Source organism: Octopus sinensis, linkage group LG10 (assembly GCF_006345805.1).
Source record: "Octopus sinensis linkage group LG10, ASM634580v1, whole genome shotgun sequence".
Taxonomy (NCBI): Eukaryota; Metazoa; Mollusca; class Cephalopoda; order Octopoda; family Octopodidae; genus Octopus; species Octopus sinensis.
The window spans coordinates 88,430,786-88,449,705 of NC_043006.1; positions in this window are offsets into that span (position 1 = coordinate 88,430,786).

The window sequence follows — 18,920 nt, forward strand, 5'->3', positions numbered from 1 at the left end:
CGAGACCTCAGATTTGAGAGATTAAAAGTGTCGATTATAAATTCACCAGGATTTGAATACCCACCCCCAACCCACTCTCGTAAGACTGAAAAGTAAATTTCACCTCGATGGAATATTAACTCAGCAAGTAATATAATCAAAGACAACTAAATACTGCTAGACCTTGTCTCTACCACTCTACCGATTTTGAGAATCGATCACCCTATAAATAACAAATAATAATAATAATAACAATAATAATAATAATGATAATAATAATAATAAATGCTCTGATGCAGTACCAGGCAGTGGCTCTCGTGGCTTCTGATCTTAACTGTTTGGAAGTGTTATCATGTACATTGTTTTGTCTTGGTATAAAATATGGGCTACAGCAAATATTCTGCTCAGTACCACAGATTTGCTTGTCACTTGTTTGACCTTAACCAGTTGAGCATGTCCCTTAGTGGCTGACAATATATTCATCTCTGTTCATGAGCAGAAGTAGTGGGGAAGCATTATAACCATGTGTTGAGAGGAATTCTTTGGGGTTTGAATAATTCACCTCTGGAAACATGAGTGGTTCGTTCAACCATCTTAAGCAACCCCTATTCAGGGGCCTTTTGAGTGGGATGGGCTACTCGACCTGAAGAAATTCTAACTGTGCCCCCACCTGCAAGGTCATGCGATGTTTATATTGATATGAGATCTCCATGTCACGCACATATGGTCATGATGTATGTGCCTGGTATACCCTTACCAGACGAGTAGTCATGATGGGTATGCTGGGCTTCGTATATTTGTACTCTAGTGTCACTTTGACGGCATGCACTGCTTTCTCGCTCAATAATAATAATAATAATAATAATAATAATAATAATAATAGTAAATTAACACGAAGAAAACTGAACAACTACGGCGATTTGAATTGGGAAATACGAAGATCGAGGTCAATGTGGAGAGTAGATGTGATACCACTAGTAGTTGGCGCACTTGAAAGTATCAGCACTCAACTACTAGTATGATTTTAAAAGATTAGTACAAATATAAAGATAGAACACCTACAAAAATCAGCATTGCTTGGAAATGCAAGAATTCTTCGCAGGGTTCTTGAAGCATGACCAGTAAATAAGTGTCGTCTTTTCTACTGGCTGTGGACAGCTGACACTTTCCATCATACCCAGAAAAATAGGCTGAGAGTTTTCATCAAATAATAATAATAATCTTTTCTACTATAGGCACAAGGCCGGAAATTTGGGGGAAGCGGGGATAGTAGAGTACTAGTATTCAACAGGTACTTATTTTATCGACCGCGAAAGGATGAAAAGCAAAGTCGACCTCGGCGAAATTTGAACTCAGAATGTAAAGACAGACGAAACGCCGCTGAGCAATTCGCCCGGAGTGCTAACGATTCTACCAGCTCGCCGCCTTAAAATAATATTAATAATAATAATAATAATAATAATAATAATAATAATAATAATAATATATAATAATAATAATAATAATAGTAAATTAACACGAAGAAAACTGAACAACTACGGCGATTTGAATTGGGAAATACGAAGATCGAGGTCAATGTGGAGAGTAGATGTGATACCACTAGTAGTTGGCGCACTTGAAAGTATCAGCACTCAACTACTAGTATGATTTTAAAAGATTAGTACAAATATAAAGATAGAACACCTACAAAAATCAGCATTGCTTGGAAATGCAAGAATTCTTCGCAGGGTTCTTGAAGCATGACCAGTAAATAAGTGTCGTCTTTTCTACTGGCTGTGGACAGCTGACACTTTCCATCATACCCAGAAAAATAGGCTGAGAGTTTTCATCAAATAATAATAATAATCTTTTCTACTATAGGCACAAGGCCGGAAATTTGGGGGAAGCGGGGATAGTAGAGTACTAGTATTCAACAGGTACTTATTTTATCGACCGCGAAAGGATGAAAAGCAAAGTCGACCTCGGCGAAATTTGAACTCAGAATGTAAAGACAGACGAAACGCCGCTGAGCAATTCGCCCGGAGTGCTAACGATTCTACCAGCTCGCCGCCTTAAAATAATATTAATAATAATAATAATAATAATAATAATAATAATAATATAATAATAATAATAATAATAATAATAATAATAACAACAACAACAACAGCAACAACAGTAACAGCGACGACGCCGACGATGACTATGATGATGATGATGATGATGATGATGCAAACAATGGCGTAAATGAGGACGGAACTACAGGTGACGGACTTTTGCCTGGCAGGTGCCCTGTAGGTGAGCAGTACAGGCCTGGTCGTCATTATACGGCTGCCAGAAGAAAATAGATTAAGATGATGAATGCAGCTGTCATGGAATGTTAATTTTGAGTAGACCCATTGATGATGAAGGGCAACCCAACAGAAGGATATACAAGAAAGATGCATGACATGTGGATAGAAAAACGGGGCTCAGATATTACAGAACAGAGACTCTGTGACCAGGTAAGGGTAATAGGGAGGAAAGGATGGCTTACAATAGTAGAGGTAAGAAGCGGTTAATGATCAAAAACACAGGGCGTGCAGAGAAAGTTGTCAAGATTATATTTAATGAGGGTGCCCGGGAGAATTATGAGGACTTAAGCCTTAGGAGTATAAAAGGACTGAATGATGAGGACATGATCGAAGACATCACTAATATCATTGAGGAAAACCTGGGTATGGAAATAAATGGATTCAGAAAAAATATAAATTTTCTCAAAGGGTGAACCCAGGAGGTGAATAACATGCTGTAAGAAAATAAGACAGATAATATAACCAGAATGAATTGACTGATTAAAGTTTGTATCGTCTATACAGGAAAAAAAGTAGGCCTCGAACCAACTCGTAAAAGAGGAAATGAAGAAAAAGAGCCATGGTGGAAAAAAAAGAATAAAGTAATCAATGAATAAACTATAAAAACATATCAATACCTTGGAAAAATATAGAAATGTGAAATCCAAAAGAAGGAGAGCTATCAGGAACAAGATTGTAGATACAGGATAAAGAAAGGAGCTAAACGTATTCCTTGAAGAGCTGAAGCAAAGATTACAGGCTAAAGCGACAAAGACGAAGAGATATGACCAAAGAATTGAACAGTATAAAATCAACAGATTGTTCCACCAACATCAGAAAAGGGTTTATTAGCAGCTGAATGGAAAGGTTAAGATCAGTAAGAGACTGGACGCTGAAGAAAGCAGAAGGTTTTGGAGTAACATGAGAGATAATGGAAGAAAATATAATGAAGATGCTGAATTGTTGATGATTATTAAGATCGGAGAAAAATGAAGTGAAACAGAGAAATATGGGAATAACAACTGAAATGTTGACCGAGCAGACAACAAAGATTCCAAACTGGAAATGCCCAGACCCAGAAGAGTATTGGCTGAAAAAATTACTATTACTACACAAAAGAATAGCTACGCAAATGGATAAAATGATCAACAACGTGACGGAAATCCCAATACCTCAGAGAAATCGAAAGAATAAAACAAGACCAACACTTGGAGATGGTTAAGAAAAAGTGATCTGCAACGATGCACGGAGGCATTGATATGCATCGCCATGAACAAGCTGTTAGAACTAATCACACCAAGTTCCAAATAGATAAGAGCAGCGAATCGCCCCTTTGTAGAATGTGTGGCAGCAAAAACGAAACAATTTCACATATTGTGAATGTAGCAAGCTGGCCGAAAATCACTACAAAAGGAGGCACGACTACGTGGTTGAGTTTGTCCATGAAGAAAGTATGACTTCGACAGAGCACGGAAATAATATGAACATGAACCAGAAGGAGTCACCGAGAACAAGAAGTATAAGATATTGTGGGATTTTACAATCCAATGTGACTCCCTAATTGATGATCAGAGACCAGATATTGTTGTGGCAGATAAAGATTATAGATATTGCAATACCTGGCAATGCACGAATAAGTGACAGAGAACTAAAAAAAAATGGAAGGTACAGACTAGTAAAAGACGAAATTGCAAGAATGTGGATTATGAGGAGAGTGTCTGTCATCCCAGTAATTGTAGGAGCACTCGGAGCACTAAGAACCAAATTCGAGATATATGTCAGAGCAATTGGAATTGACGTGGGAGCAGAGCAGGCCCAAAAAACTGCTCTGCTGGGGATAGTTAGAATTTTGAGGTTAGTACTTGGATGTTGAATGTCTTCCGCGATAATTAACAACCAAATATCAAAGCTTACAATGTGCGGAAAACGTGAGACCTCTGACAACAGGCTGCTGTCCGCTCTCACAGAGTCATCCAGAGCAAACAAGACCGAGCGCCCTGAGAAGTAAAACAACAACAGCGACAACAACAACAATAATAATAATCATAATAATGGTTTAAAATTTTGTCAGAACGGCAGCAATTTGGGGGGCGGAGGTTAAGTCGATTACATCGCCCCAGAGTTCAACTGGTACTGGTTTCATCGCCCCCGAAAGGAAGAAAGGCAAAGTCGACCTCGGCGGAATTTGAACTTAGAACGAAGCGACAGACGGAATACCTATTTCTTTACTACCCACCAGGGGCTAAACACAGAGAGGACACACATGGACAGACAAACGGATTAATTCGATTATATCGACCCCGAAAGGATGAAAGGCAAAGTCGACCTCGGCGGAATTTGAACTCAGAACGTAACGGCAGACGAAATACGGCTACGCATTTCGCCCGAGGTGCTAACGTTTCTGCCAGCTCGCCGCTTTCAATAATAATAATAATATAATAATAATAATAATAATAATAATAATAATATAATAATAATAATAATAATAATGATAATAATAATAATAATAATAATAATAATAATAATAATAATAATAATAACAACAACAACAACAATAATAATAATAATAAAAGTCGTTCAATCTATGACCATCCTGTTTATTATGATGCACATTGTATCATAATGTATTTTTCCTTCTAGAATGTAATTTTGGAAGGTTTTAGCAGCTATTTCTTGCAGGTTCATCTATCACGTTACAGGCTTTGTGGCCGTTTTATATATAACAGCTATGCATATTTATGTATAAGTTTCGTTGCTGATAGACATCTAGCTTTTCGTTTTTCTTTTTATTTGGTATTTAAAGTTCAATTTTTAATACATAAACAAACACATTTCGTTTAAAATTCTATACTCTACAGATCATTAACTCGGTAACATTATTGGAAATTGTACTATCTATTACGTAGTTTGTGCAATTTAGGAGGAGGAGGAGAGATAAGCAGATATTCAAATGCAAAGGAGAGTGGGGGTGAGAAAAAGAGAGGGAGAGAGAGAGAGAAACAGACACGCAAACAGAAAGAAAGTGAGGGAGAAGGGGAAAGTGGGTAGGGAAGGGACAGAGAGTAAGATACGAAGGAAGACAAAACAAAAATCCTTTATTATTTATTCTACAGGTTTGTCTGATTTCCTGTATGCATTTTGCTGGAAAAACCAAACTGATATATAATCAAATAAAAAAAAATGGATATGATACGGACGATAAACTTAATTGTTGTTGTTGCGATGGTAGTGGTGGTGGCGATGGTGGTGATGGCGGTTGTATAGACTTAACTCAATCTTGATTGAGCAAACCGACCTATGGCACCTAAATCGTCAGTGGAACGACTAGGATTCTCTCGGTTAGTTGGATGTCGTACTTAACTTTTATTTCAACTAATATTCTTTTTATTCTAGGATGGAGAGCTGGTAGAATTGTTTGCACGCCGGACGAAATTCTTAGCAGGTATTTCGTTCTGAGTACAAATTCCGCCAAGGTCGAATTTGCCTTTCATCTTTTCGGGGTCGATTAAATAAATACCAGTTACATACTGGGGTCAATGTAATCGACTCAATCCCTTTGTCTGCCCCCTTCTATGTTTAAACCCCTGTAGGAGATAAAGAAGTAAATATTCTTTTCTTTTGAGAAAGTGTATTGGAAAATCTGAAAGTAAAAGGATATACCCAAATGTCTAAAGTTCTAAAAGTTACTTGTGTTCACTGAATAGATGTTTGCATTGTTGTCCAACTCTAAAACATTCTTGATAAATGTTTCCACTGTGAATATTCCGTCTTTTATTTAGAAATAGTGCCTCTGTAACCGCCTAATTACCCAATCTTTATCTTTTATTACTTGTTTCAGTCAGTGGACTTCGGTAATGATGGGACACCGTCTTGAAGGGTTTAGTCGAGTAATTCGATCCCAGTACTTATTCTTATGTTGGGTATTTATTTCCTCACTCACTTTTGATGAACTGCTACGTAACGTGGACGTATAGAAAGTAACACTGGTTGTCAATCGGTGGTGTGAGACAAAATTCAAAAGCACACACATTTATATATAGATATATATATATACACAACAGGATCCCACACAGTTTCCGTCTACCAAATTCACCATCAAAGCATTGGTCGGTGTGGGATTATACTAGAAAAGAGTTGTTCAATATGCTACGCAGTACGACTGAACCCGAAGCCAAATGGTTTCGAGCTTCTTAACCTTACAGCCACACATGCGCCTATACGTCCTATAAAAATGTACGATACGAAATGAAGGAAGATTTGTTTGTTATTTAAAGCAAGAGGAGAAGAATCTTTCGCTCCTAGCAAATTCCCCTGTCGTTCAAATTTGAAGCTATTAACTAACAAAGTTCTTTAAGAACCCGTGACACAAAAAAAGAAAGAAAAGAGATAGTATAAATATAACCGGTTTAGTTCTTCAGACCAAAAAGGTAATTCAAATATCCTAAGTTGCTATAACTTTGAATGTTAAAGATTCATTATTTTCCTTACCTGTGAAGAAAATAATTTCCCTACACCTTAGCGTAGACATTCGTGTGTTTGTTTGTTGACGTCGTTCAATATTGGTGTAAGCAGAAAGAGAACTTGATATATTTTATAAAATAAATCCAATGAATCTTACAATAAATCTATTCATGTTACATATTGTTGTCGACGTTTCACGTGGAAATCGCGTCCCTACTGGAAAGAAATTGTTAAAAAGCTATGGAAAATGAAGGAAAAGTTCAGATACTGACTTGTGCTTAAGAAGGTTGTGCCGTAACCACGGAATTCTGGAGTCGTATTTCCAACATTTGTGGTGAAGTACTTTGAGGAAGTGTCTTACATCACAGCCTAGGGTTGGATAATATCTTCTGAAAGAAATTTGGCAAATGGAAACTATGAGGAAGACAAGCGTATATATACGAGAGGACATCTAAAGGAAATCGGAATTTTGCAATATTATTTTATACACTTAGTTTTACATGTTTACACTTTTATTGCCTTCAAAGTATTCTCCATTTGAAGCAATGCACTGGTCCAGGCACATTTTCCACCGTTCGAAGCAGTCCTAGAACTCTTGCAAAGTGATGCCCTCTAACGCCTCCGAAAAATAACACTGACAATAAACCGCCGAAAATTAACACTGACAATAGCGTGACGGGCTGGGGTATTTTTTCATCGTGGTAACACGTGCTGAGAAGGGTGGGTCTATAATAACAGTCCCAAAACCGGCCCACACGAGTCAAATTACTAGAAAATATATATAGCTGGATGCTATATTGGTATGTTGAATAATTTTCTTAACCCGTATGCTCGCAAACAGTTGATTTCTGTAGTTATTGTCAGTGTTATTTTTCGGCGGTTTAAATTAGTTTTGACTGTAATTTCCAGAAGGCAGACATACTCAGAATGTCCTTTGATTAATATAAATATTAATCCTTCAGCTATTTAATGCTTTTGGCGTGTGGGGCCTGCAATATCGCCTATATTATTAATTCTGTTATTATCAATTTGATTATTCTATCCTAGATAATAATTGAGCTAATGGTATCTTTGCAAGATATGACTCAGAACCGCTGATGCATATTTTATATAATACCATTGTTCAATGTTATGTGAGGCAAAATCTTAGCAATAGATCATTTTATTTATTTATCTATTTATGTTACTGCCGATGCTCGTCTTGCTCAGAATATCTATAGTTTCATAGAAGCAAACTGAAAAACCAACTACACACAAAAGGCCAATTGTACTTTTAACATCATTCGCTTTTCTGGCATACCCAACCATCAAACATATGGGTACCATTGTTGTTATCCTGTATGTTAGGCTGTTTGAATGCTCTTTTCGTATCACAGAAACTACTTGGACAAAAAATCGAAGAATTACTATTGCTGGTGTAACCATGATATTCTGGTGATTTGATGAGCTAGAATTCTTTATTTGCAATTATTTGTGAATATACAGTTGTACTGTAAAATGGTGAGCGCACATATTAACGTAAAAATGTATCCTTATTTTCTTCGAAACGGCCGTAATCCTATGAAAGTTACGTGGTTAAATAAATATATATCCATACGTGGTTAAATAAATATATATTCATACGTGGTTAAATAAATATATATTCATACTTCCTGACTTTATGTTTTTACAATTTATTTTATCAAGATTTATCAAATTAATCAGCTAAGTTAAGATTTTAAAATGTTGATTTTGGTTTCTAAAATTTTGAAAACTATTCGGTCATACACTGAAAGGGTAACATTGCACATACACACACACACAAACACACACACAAACACACAGACAGACAGATACACACACACACACACGCACGCACGCACGCACAAAACAAATTTCAATGGAAAGAGTGTCACAGACAGTGTTTCGTAACAAATTACTAGTCCAAAAACTCGTTTTTATTTCCGTCGGTTTCGCCGATAGGACTTCAGTTGTGCGATCAACTGAATTTACTGTTTATTGTATTTACTTATAAAAGATTGAGTGTGTGTACCCTAAATTTCATCTTCAGGTAGAGTCAGTGTGTTATAAGGCCGGTTACGGTTACAATCCATCACACGGGCTGCCACACAGTTTCTATGTGTCCAATTTTTGTCACTCAAAACCAATTATCTGCAAGCCACCCAACTATGAATGAGCAATATGTTTCTAGAAACAGATAAGGAGTTTGACATTCTAATCCTCTTACTCAAGCAGTAATAAGAACCTTATTTTGCAATATTGTGCGCCAAGAATGTGGACCATCCGGGTTTGCTAAAAGGTGATGCGATATCATTGAAAAATGTTTTACTATGTTTATGCGCCAGAGTCTTCTTGAAGTAATTCGTAAATGGACAAAGGTTGTTTACAAATATAAGTGGAAGGAAATTGATCACTTAGTACTAAAGAATTTTATGGGACTGATTATTCTTATAGGTGTTTATAAATCTAACCATGCAAATGTCACACAGTTATGTAATCAAGAAGATGCCCCACCCACCCAAGTGTCAACAATATTATGAACTAGGGAAGATTTCAACAGATTTTACAAATATTGCGTTTTGATGATGCTAGTGCAAGAAGAAAAAAGAAAAGTGATGAGGAAATGGAGCCCATAAGAGAAGTATTTAAAATGTGGAGTCAGAATTTGCAAGATGGATATGTTCCAAGTTCATGTATGACAGTTGATGAATAATTAGTTTCATTCAGAGGGCGCTGCCCATTCCGAGTATTTATTCCTTCAAAACCAGGAAAATATGGAATTAAAATTTGGGCAATATGCCCAAATTATGACTGGAAAATGCAAATCTACGCTGGAAAAGGCACAGTAAAAGAGAGAGAAACAAATCAAAGTTCAAGATTTGTTGAAGACTAGCTTGAAAAGAGCTTGAAAATATTGGTCGCATTATAACTTTTGATAATTTTTTTTCAAGTCTAGGATTGGCTCGAAAGCTGCTTAGCAAAAAAGCTACTTTATTTGGAACAATTAGAAAGAACAGAGTTGAACTTCCAAGTGCTTTCACAAATAGAAAGGAAAGAAAAATCAACAGCACAATATTTGGATTTCAAAAGGATTCTATGATCCTATCTTATTGTCTCAAGAAAAATTATGTTGTCACACTTATGAGTACAATACACTCTCAGCCTTTAATTGATTCAAAACGTGCTGAAAAGAAACCTGAAGTTATTACATGTTACAACAAAACAAAAGTGGGAGGAAATACCCTAGATATGATGGTAAGGACATACATTTGCAAAAGAATGACTCGAAGATGGCCAATCGTTTTATTCTAGAACATGATTGATATAAGTGCAGTGAATGCTTTCATTGTTGCTAAACATCTTCACTTGAAAAGTTTCAAGGATAAAAGAAGACTGCTTAATTTAGTTAGGAAAAGAACGTGTTGGAGTTAATGCGCAACAAGAATATGACAAACTCTGTTCTAGTTCTAACATTTCTTAACCAAACAAGAAAAGAAGACGATCTTCAACCTCTTTTGAGATTCTTCAGCCAAAGAAAAAAGAAAGATGTTTTTGTGTGGCCCCAAAAAAGACAAGAGAACTCATACTACATGTAAGAATTGTAAAGCCATGTTTGCCAAGAACATTGCAATGTTCCCTGCATTCACTGCCATGAAGAGCTGTAATTCTGTATTTTTGTAATTTTTTAAATTTATAATATATTCTGTAAGCTGTATTTTTTTATTAAAATTTGTGAGAACAGTAATTCTTCATTCACCTGATGGCATATATAATGTAACTAAGAAATAGTGGTAGCTTGAATAAAATTTCATTAAGAGAAAAATATTGGGTCCATTGGACCCTGTTGGTAATTAGTGACATGCATTTTTACTCAAGGCCAGCCAGTTAGGAGTATGAGGTAAGTCAAATAAGTCGACCCTAATGTTCAACTGTACTTATTTAATGACACGCTGGTGAGAAGCCACTGGATAGGTCGGATTAGAGTGCCTTACACCTGTATCTGTTCGTCATTGCACGTCCTGCAGTCTGGAACCCTAAAGGGATCCATAACACCTTGATGGCAGAGATGATTTTTCAATTGATGTGCACTCCTTTCTTTGGAGACTTTTTCTCTCTTTTTACGCTTGACGCTCCCTTTGACAGTTTGGGAACGTTTCTCCACAATCATCATCATCATCATTTCTCTCTCTCTCTCTCTCTCTCTCCCCCTCTCTCTTTCTCATCACAAGAAAATGGAGTAATGGTGGTTATTGTTGTGGGGACTAAGATGTCTTCAAGATATTGTTATATTTTTACCATCCTCCGGTTCTTCGAATATCTAGTAGATTTTAATGAACTACAGATATGTCCATAAGATCTGTGTTTATCATTGAAGGAGGACGAATTTCAATTCATTGTTCTACCCATTATCGTTTGAGGAAGGGAACCATTGATGATTTGATGATTGAGTTCTTTCTCGTCTGATTTTATTTTTTTCAATCATCATCATCATTGTTCGACCGTGGTCGAGACAATGGAATTTACTATGTTACGCCAGACTTCACGGTCCATCATATCATTACGGAGGTCCTGTTGGTGGATGCCTGTATCCCTGGAGATTACATCAGGGTAGGAGAGTGTGCGCCCTCTGGAATCGCGAGCAGATGGCTTCCAGAGGAGAAGAGTAGAAATTACCTCATTTAAGAGCGATGTCGTCTTCTAAGTTTTATTTCAAAGCCCTTATCAGAAATGGTATCAACTGACATACGTAGCACATAGTCAACGACAATGATGAAGAGAAATGGGGCAAGTGTGTCTCCCTGCAGTATTCCGGCTTTGATTGAGAAAGATGATGTTTCCCCATCAGGAGTTAAGATGGTTGAAGACGTATCTGTGTAGAGGACCTTGATGGCAGAGACGATTTTTCAATTGATGTGCACTCCTCTTTTCTTTGGAGACGTTTTCTCTCTTTTTACGCTTGACGCTCCCTTTGACAGTTTGGGAACGTTTCTCCACAATCATCATCATCATTTCTCTCTCTCTCTCTCTCTCTCTCTCTCCCTCTCTGTCTCTCTCCCTCTCTCTCTCACTCTCTCTCCCCCTCTCTCTCTCTCTCTCATCACAAGAAAATGGAGTAATGGTGGTTATTGTTGTGGGGACTAAGACTTACTGATGTTACTATGGCCACATTTTCATCTGTCTCCCTCACTCGCAAAATGGCTAGAGGAATGGGACTCTCAGGTTTCTGGTCAGTTCTTGAGACCAAGAATGAGGTAAGCTCCTCTGCCATTTACAGGGGTTTGATTGACAGTGTTTAGGATCCTGCTGTTATTGTTGTTGTTCATTTGATTTGTAAAAGTTTTCGAGAAGAAACTTTCACGTGACTTTTGCTGAACTTGTATACCAAAGTCTCCAGTGCTGCACTGCCAGTCTGACTAATCGTATTTCTGCGTCCACGAATAGACGTAATTTTGTCAAAGCGTTGTGGTTTTATGGGTTTATAAGAAGTTGTAAGTCTATACTGGCCCCTTTCGATTACATGTATTTTCTCATTGATCGTCCCCACAATGTCCCCGAAAAAAACATTAAAATACACAAAGGATCGCCATGCAGCTATTATCCACTCGCGGATAATAGATGTATGTAACTATCCAGGCAGAAAATGCGAGTGACTTTGAAGCATAAAAAATTGGAAGCATAAGCTTACGCCATCAGGAAGAAATGTTCAAATTAAGATAGTACTACTGTTCGTGGTATGCACGATACCTTTAATATTGGTTTTAAGAAAATGGGCAAAAAAATGTTCAAAATAAGCTATTAACTATAAAGCGATGATCTTAAGAAGTGTAAAAAGAGCAGAGATCAAATGGATATGTGAGTTTATTTATTCATTTCATAGAGATGGATTTCGGGATTAGAGAAGAAAATGGTATTATCTGACAGGATAGGGAAGGTGAAGGTAGATATAGAGGACAGTAGATACAAATATTTAAACACAGAGAACAGTGGACATAAATATTTATTAAAAACAGATAAGATCAAAGAAACTTAAACAAAAGAGCATTTGAAAATGAATATTTTAGAAGGTAGCTGGTCTTAAAAAGCAAATTTAATTTGCATAAAAATAGAAAAAAAAAACATAATTATGACAACATACATTTAGCTTTCGATGACGAAGTATGGAGCTGGGATTATCAAAAGAGATTAGAAGGCTTGATGTTAAAGCACGAAAGAGAATGGCTATAAATGATGCACTACATCACCCAAAAAGTTATGACTATAGAAGTTATCTTCAAAGAAGCAGAGTTAGAAGACGGTTGAAAAGCTGCTAAAACTGTATAAGACTGAGCGAGACCATCGTAGTTGCTACAGAAAGAACAGTGGTGAAGTCTGGGTGATGGATGTAAAACGAAGTTGTATTGAAATGATTATTAGAACAGAAGAAGAGTGATAAAGGGAATGGATAATTAATGCATGACCAGTTTATAAAAGACATAAAAAAGTGGATTAGATAAGCAATCATTGGAATGGGTGGATACAATAATCAGACCTTAAGATAATATGATTCCTGTGTTTTGGTTCTTTTAAAATGAGTTGCAATACAAAATTAATTAAAATTATTAACGGTTAAACCACACAAAACACATATTACATAGACTGCCTCAGAAAAATAAGCACTGTTCAGGAAATCTATCGTTTCCCTATCATTCGCCTCCCTGGTATATCTATGACAATGTTATCATCTAGTTTGTTCGTAGAGTAAGTATCCACTCTCGTATCTCGAAAACCGCTTTTAACTAGCACGACAGCACTATTTATAAAGCCGAAGCATATAAAATTATGGAAGGAAATATAGAAGTGATTGTGAGTTGGCATGGGCAGTTGGTATTAGATGCAACGATATATACTGTGTCTGACAAAATACCTAGCATTATTTAGTTAGAATTCAAATATTAACTTTGCCCCTAGATCTCAAACTCCGATTTAATATTCAACTGGTTTTTGAAATCCCTTTTTTTCCCTTGCATGTTATACATCTCTGGTTATCCCCGGGATTAATGAGGTGATGTTTTTCTCTTGGCAGTTTCCCCGAACAAGTGTCCCTACAGGTTGCATAAACAATATCATCAAATGTGGCTACTTTGTGTTCTACCAAACTCCGTTCATATCAGCTCATTCAGCTTTTCAACTATGATAATATCTAGTCTTCCCAGTTCCTCTTTTGCATTTGTGGGTGGCAAGTTGAAATTCTGGCATTTGGCACAAGAGCCTATGCAAAATCCTCATTTAAATAGACGTATGCAGATGTCCTTGAGATTTGTTTTTCTGGCGTCTTATCTGTTAATACAGCGTGTTACCACTCATCCATCAAAGTCTTCATATGGCTTCTCTTTTTTTTTCTGTGGCGATCAGAAGGGAATTTCATTCCACGGACACTCAGGCCTACCATCTGTTCTTCGCACAGGGACCGACATGAATATTCATTTGTTATTGGGGTGGCTTTGGCAGATTCATCATTCTCTCCCTTTCGATGAACGCTGGGAATATGTTTTATCTCTGCGAAGTAGCAAGCAGCAAGCTATGAAATAAGTAGCTGGGTAGCGGCTAACTATGAACTAGCTAGCTGTGAATAAGCTAGGTGCAAACTAGCTAGTTTTGAACTAACTAGCTATGATCTAAGTAATTGCGAATTAGCTAACTGTAAACTAGCTAAGTGTGAAATTGTTAGTTGCGAACTAGCTAGGTGTGAACTAGTTAGGTGCGAACTAGTTAACTGCGAACTAGCTAACTTTGAAATAACTAGCTGTGTACCATCTTCTTCCAGATCTATCTGACAAAACAATCTCCTCTTTTCTTCGATCTCCTCTCACCTCGCTCCCAGATCGCGCACTCAACACTCATTCCTCCATTTAGTCACCATCTTTTTAAGTTCCAGAGTGATAAATGTTTAACTATGACGTGTTGTAAAATATTCTATTTGTATTTTTGCCCCATATTCAGTGTTTAGCTTTTACGGGAAGTTCCATACTAACCGTTCTTACTGTATTTCACAGACGTTTTCTTTGTATTTTCTTGAAACATAAATTTAATATATATTCATTGATTTCTGACGAAATTTTTCTTTTTCTGACGACTCAGTATGTGTGTGTGTGTGTGTGTGTGTGTGTGTGTATGTGTGTGGTGTGTGTGTGGTGTGTGTGTGTGGTGTGTACGTGCGTGTGTGTGCGTGCGCGCGGTTTTGAGAGAGCAAAAGGGAGAAAGAAAGATACAAAGGAGAAGACAAGGTGAAGGAATGAATGGAGTGAGGCACATCATCGCAGTATGGCAATGTACAAAGAAGTAGGGTGTCAACATGTGTTGAAGTTAAACCCGAGAAATAAAAGAAATTTAGAATTAAAGAGAAAAGGAACAAATGCTGAAGGCTAAGCGGTCAACGATATGGCTTTTGTCAACAGGTAGTTAGCATGGAGAGAAGAAAGGAACGAATATAAAAGAGGAAAATCGATTGAAGAAGAAATGGAGAAAATCATGTAAAGGAAAAAAGAAAAGCTGAAGAAGATAGCGGTGCTGGAGAGAATAAAAGAAAAATTTCGAGAAGCATGGAAGAGGTCATAAATACGAATGGAATTTATAATAGGTTTATGAATAATTGAATTAACCGTAGAATCTTATGATATTTTATTAATCAAATGTTATGTTGACATCTTGACTTCGCCTTAGACTAATGATAAATACATATATTTATTCAATTAAATAAGTATTATCACTGATAGTTACTTTATCGATCTGAAGAGAATAATTGCAATGCTTTCAAATTTTTGATACAAGATCGGTAATTTTGAGCGGAGTGAGTCGATTGCATCGACCGCAGTGCTCACCTGGTACCTATTTTATCAGCCCTGAAACGTTGAAAAGCAAAGTCGACTTCGGCGGAATTTGAACTCACAGCGTAAAGAAGACGAAATGCCGCTAAGCATTTTGTCTTCCTAATGATTGTGCCACCTCGCCAACTTAATAATAATAACAATAATTTGAAATTTGGGAGAGAGGGTAGTCGATTACATGGATCTCAGTACTCAACTGGTACTTAATTTATCGACCCCGAAATGATGAAAGGCAAAGTCGACCTCGGCGGAATTTGAATTCAGAACGTAGCGACAGTCGAAATACAGCTAAGCATTTCCCCCGGCGTGCTGACGATTCTGCCGCCTTAATAACAACAACAACAACAATAATTATAATAATAATAATAATAATAATAATAATAGTAATTCAGGAGCTCTAACAAAACCTGTGATGAAGAGAAAATGATAACAACAACAACAACAACAACAACAATAATAATACTAATAATTCTTTCTTTATAGGCCACAAGATCCGCACATTGAGCAAAAGAGCGATACAAGACAAAGGATAGCGGTGAGGGTTGTATAAAACATGTAAACAATAAAACTATATAAATTACATATAAATTTATATAAATTACAAACAATAAAATTCCGCAATAGGAGTAGCGTCACCCACGAGCAACTAAGGAAACCCACAGGTCCCGTATTTGCGAAACAAATTTTTCAAAACTAAACAATAATCACTAAATGTGGCTGCTTTTTATTCCGGCTGCTCCTTCCCATTAACTCATTGAGCACTATGGAAGTTGCTTCTCTCTTCTCCGTAAATTCCAGCCGACTGGTTCATGCTTTCAGTAAGTTCATTTGCTCGGGTCTTTCTGGCTACATTCACCATTCAACAAATTTGCTAGAAGACCGTACCTCTCTCCCCAAATTCACTTCCTACTCCAAGCAGAGCCTGAAAATAAAAGTTGATGAGGGCTTTGCTGGAGAGGAAAGTACCTGCCTTCAAGCCTTTGAATTGCATCCAATACACAACGTCTTTCTCTATGGCCACCAGACAGAGAAAACCTGTCAGCTTTTCCTGGCTAAAGGAAGGCAGCGGGGCGATATTCACGATGGAGTCGACGGATAGCTAGATCCCTCCTTCACGCTACAGCAGGTGTTCCACTTAACTCCACAAGTCAACAATGTTCGAGCATTGAATGAATGCGTGTTGAACGGTTTCGTCGTTCCGCGTTCTTTTCGGGCAGGTGCGGGTGACGTTACTACGAAGCCTGTAGACGTTTAGTTCAACGCCCAGAGTCACCTCGAGAACGCCTTCATACTTCCTTTCCACTATATAATGCTAGAGTGTAACATCCACCGACGCCGTTGCCCATCTGGTAGAGGGTTGTTAGCGCCTAATGATACTCAGGGTATCAGGTTCCCGGTATCGGTTTTCCTTCACCCAGGACTGAATCTCCGTCAAGGACGCGAGCAGCGAAAAGACTTGTTTCACGAACAGAGATCACACATGTTCACTATCCAGGAATCGTTGTAGGTAGCGCCATGTCAGCGCATATCTGGGCATCAGCAACCACGCGGAGGGTGCTGGCAGTAAACTGACCGCCTGACCATTACAGCGTGACGTTTTCTCAAGCAATAGCCGGGACAAGACACGACGGCCTGGCGATGAATAATAATGGAGGCGGTGTAGGCATTCGCCACTTCTGCCCGACATTTCAGAAACAGCTTCCTCTCTGCCTATTTCTGAGTAAGAATAGCCACTCTGTTAGCCACCTCAGAGATGACCCGGTTCTTATCCAACTGGAGGGGAATAAGGACTGGGCCAGTCCAGCGTTTACCGATGCCGTCCGATAGCATGTACCTGCCTCTCCAGATGCCCAGTCTCAAACCTACCGAATTGTCAGTGTTGATTTTAGCCCCTGTCACCGACTCGATTCCTTTAGAATGGTGTCGAATGTCTTCGTTTCAGAGACATCTGATACCATGACGGTGACATCGTCCGCATACGTCGACACTTCCCTCCCGTCTCCCAGTTCAAAAGGAATGCTCCTCAACTGCCCCAGTTTCAGCAGTAGTGGTTCGAAAGTCAGTACGTACAAAGGAGGTGACAGTGGTCAGCTCTAATGGACAGAGCGTGCGATGCGAACTGTTCCGATAGGTGACCGTCTACTTTGACCACTGAGCAGGTACCGTTGTGTATTGCAGCGAATGGCCAATTTAAGGATTATATCCAAGTAACGATGGTCGACCCCATCGAGTGCTTTAGATTTATCAAAATTGATCAGAACTCCACCGAAAGTTTTACACTCGAATGATATCTCGAATTTTTATTCTAGCGAATGCAATATATTCCTGATATCGTGCTGAGTGACCTAGAGATACATATTCCAACGAGGAAACCCCTATGAATGCCTTTAGTTACTTTAGGGCTACAACAAACTTTCCCCAGTTGAAGCTACATTTATTTATGAAAATTACTGGTATTTAATTTACTGACCCTGCATGAAGAACGTAGTTGTTTCAACAAATAGAAATAACAAATAAATCTTTATTAAGTGTTACATTACCATCTTAAATAAAGGTTACATGGGCCAACGATATACCAAAAAAGAAAACAAGAAAATAGATGGTGCCGTGCGGAAGATGTTTTACAAAATAATTTTTGTTTAGGGAAGGTTTACTGATAAACAACAGCGATAATAATTCGTATAGTTTTCATAAAAATCATGCAACTCATGAAATCTAATTCTGCTCAACTATAAAATTATAGATTTCAGAAATTTGTAGAAGGAAGAGCCAATATATTATGGTACATATTTTATAAACTGTGAAGGGTATTATCAATTCTTGTGATTTAAATAAATATACGAGAGAAACAGACGTTGAAATGTTCATACTTCCCTCAGTTAGCTCAGAGATAAGAACGCCATTTTAGTTTAACTATAAGTTAAACCGCTATTTTTACAATGTTCCGTTGATACTGTCACATTTAATCAATTTCACTTGTATTCTGACGATACACATACCCATCATATTATGAGAACATCATTCCTAGAAAGAATAATTATATAATAACAACTACAAAAACTACTTCAACAATAAGAAATATGAATTCTCTTGAGAAGATATAAGCCCAACTTTTGTGCGAGAAAAGTTATAATTGATTAAATTGAACCAATATATTACAGTTACATATTTCAATCAACACTTGAAGAATATTATTTCTTACATAGCCATAATGCCGCGCTCCTATTCGAGATGTCTCTGTAAATTTTTTTGACGTTTTTGCTATTCCTCGAAGAATTAAGAGCGTAAACGAAGGGAGATGGTA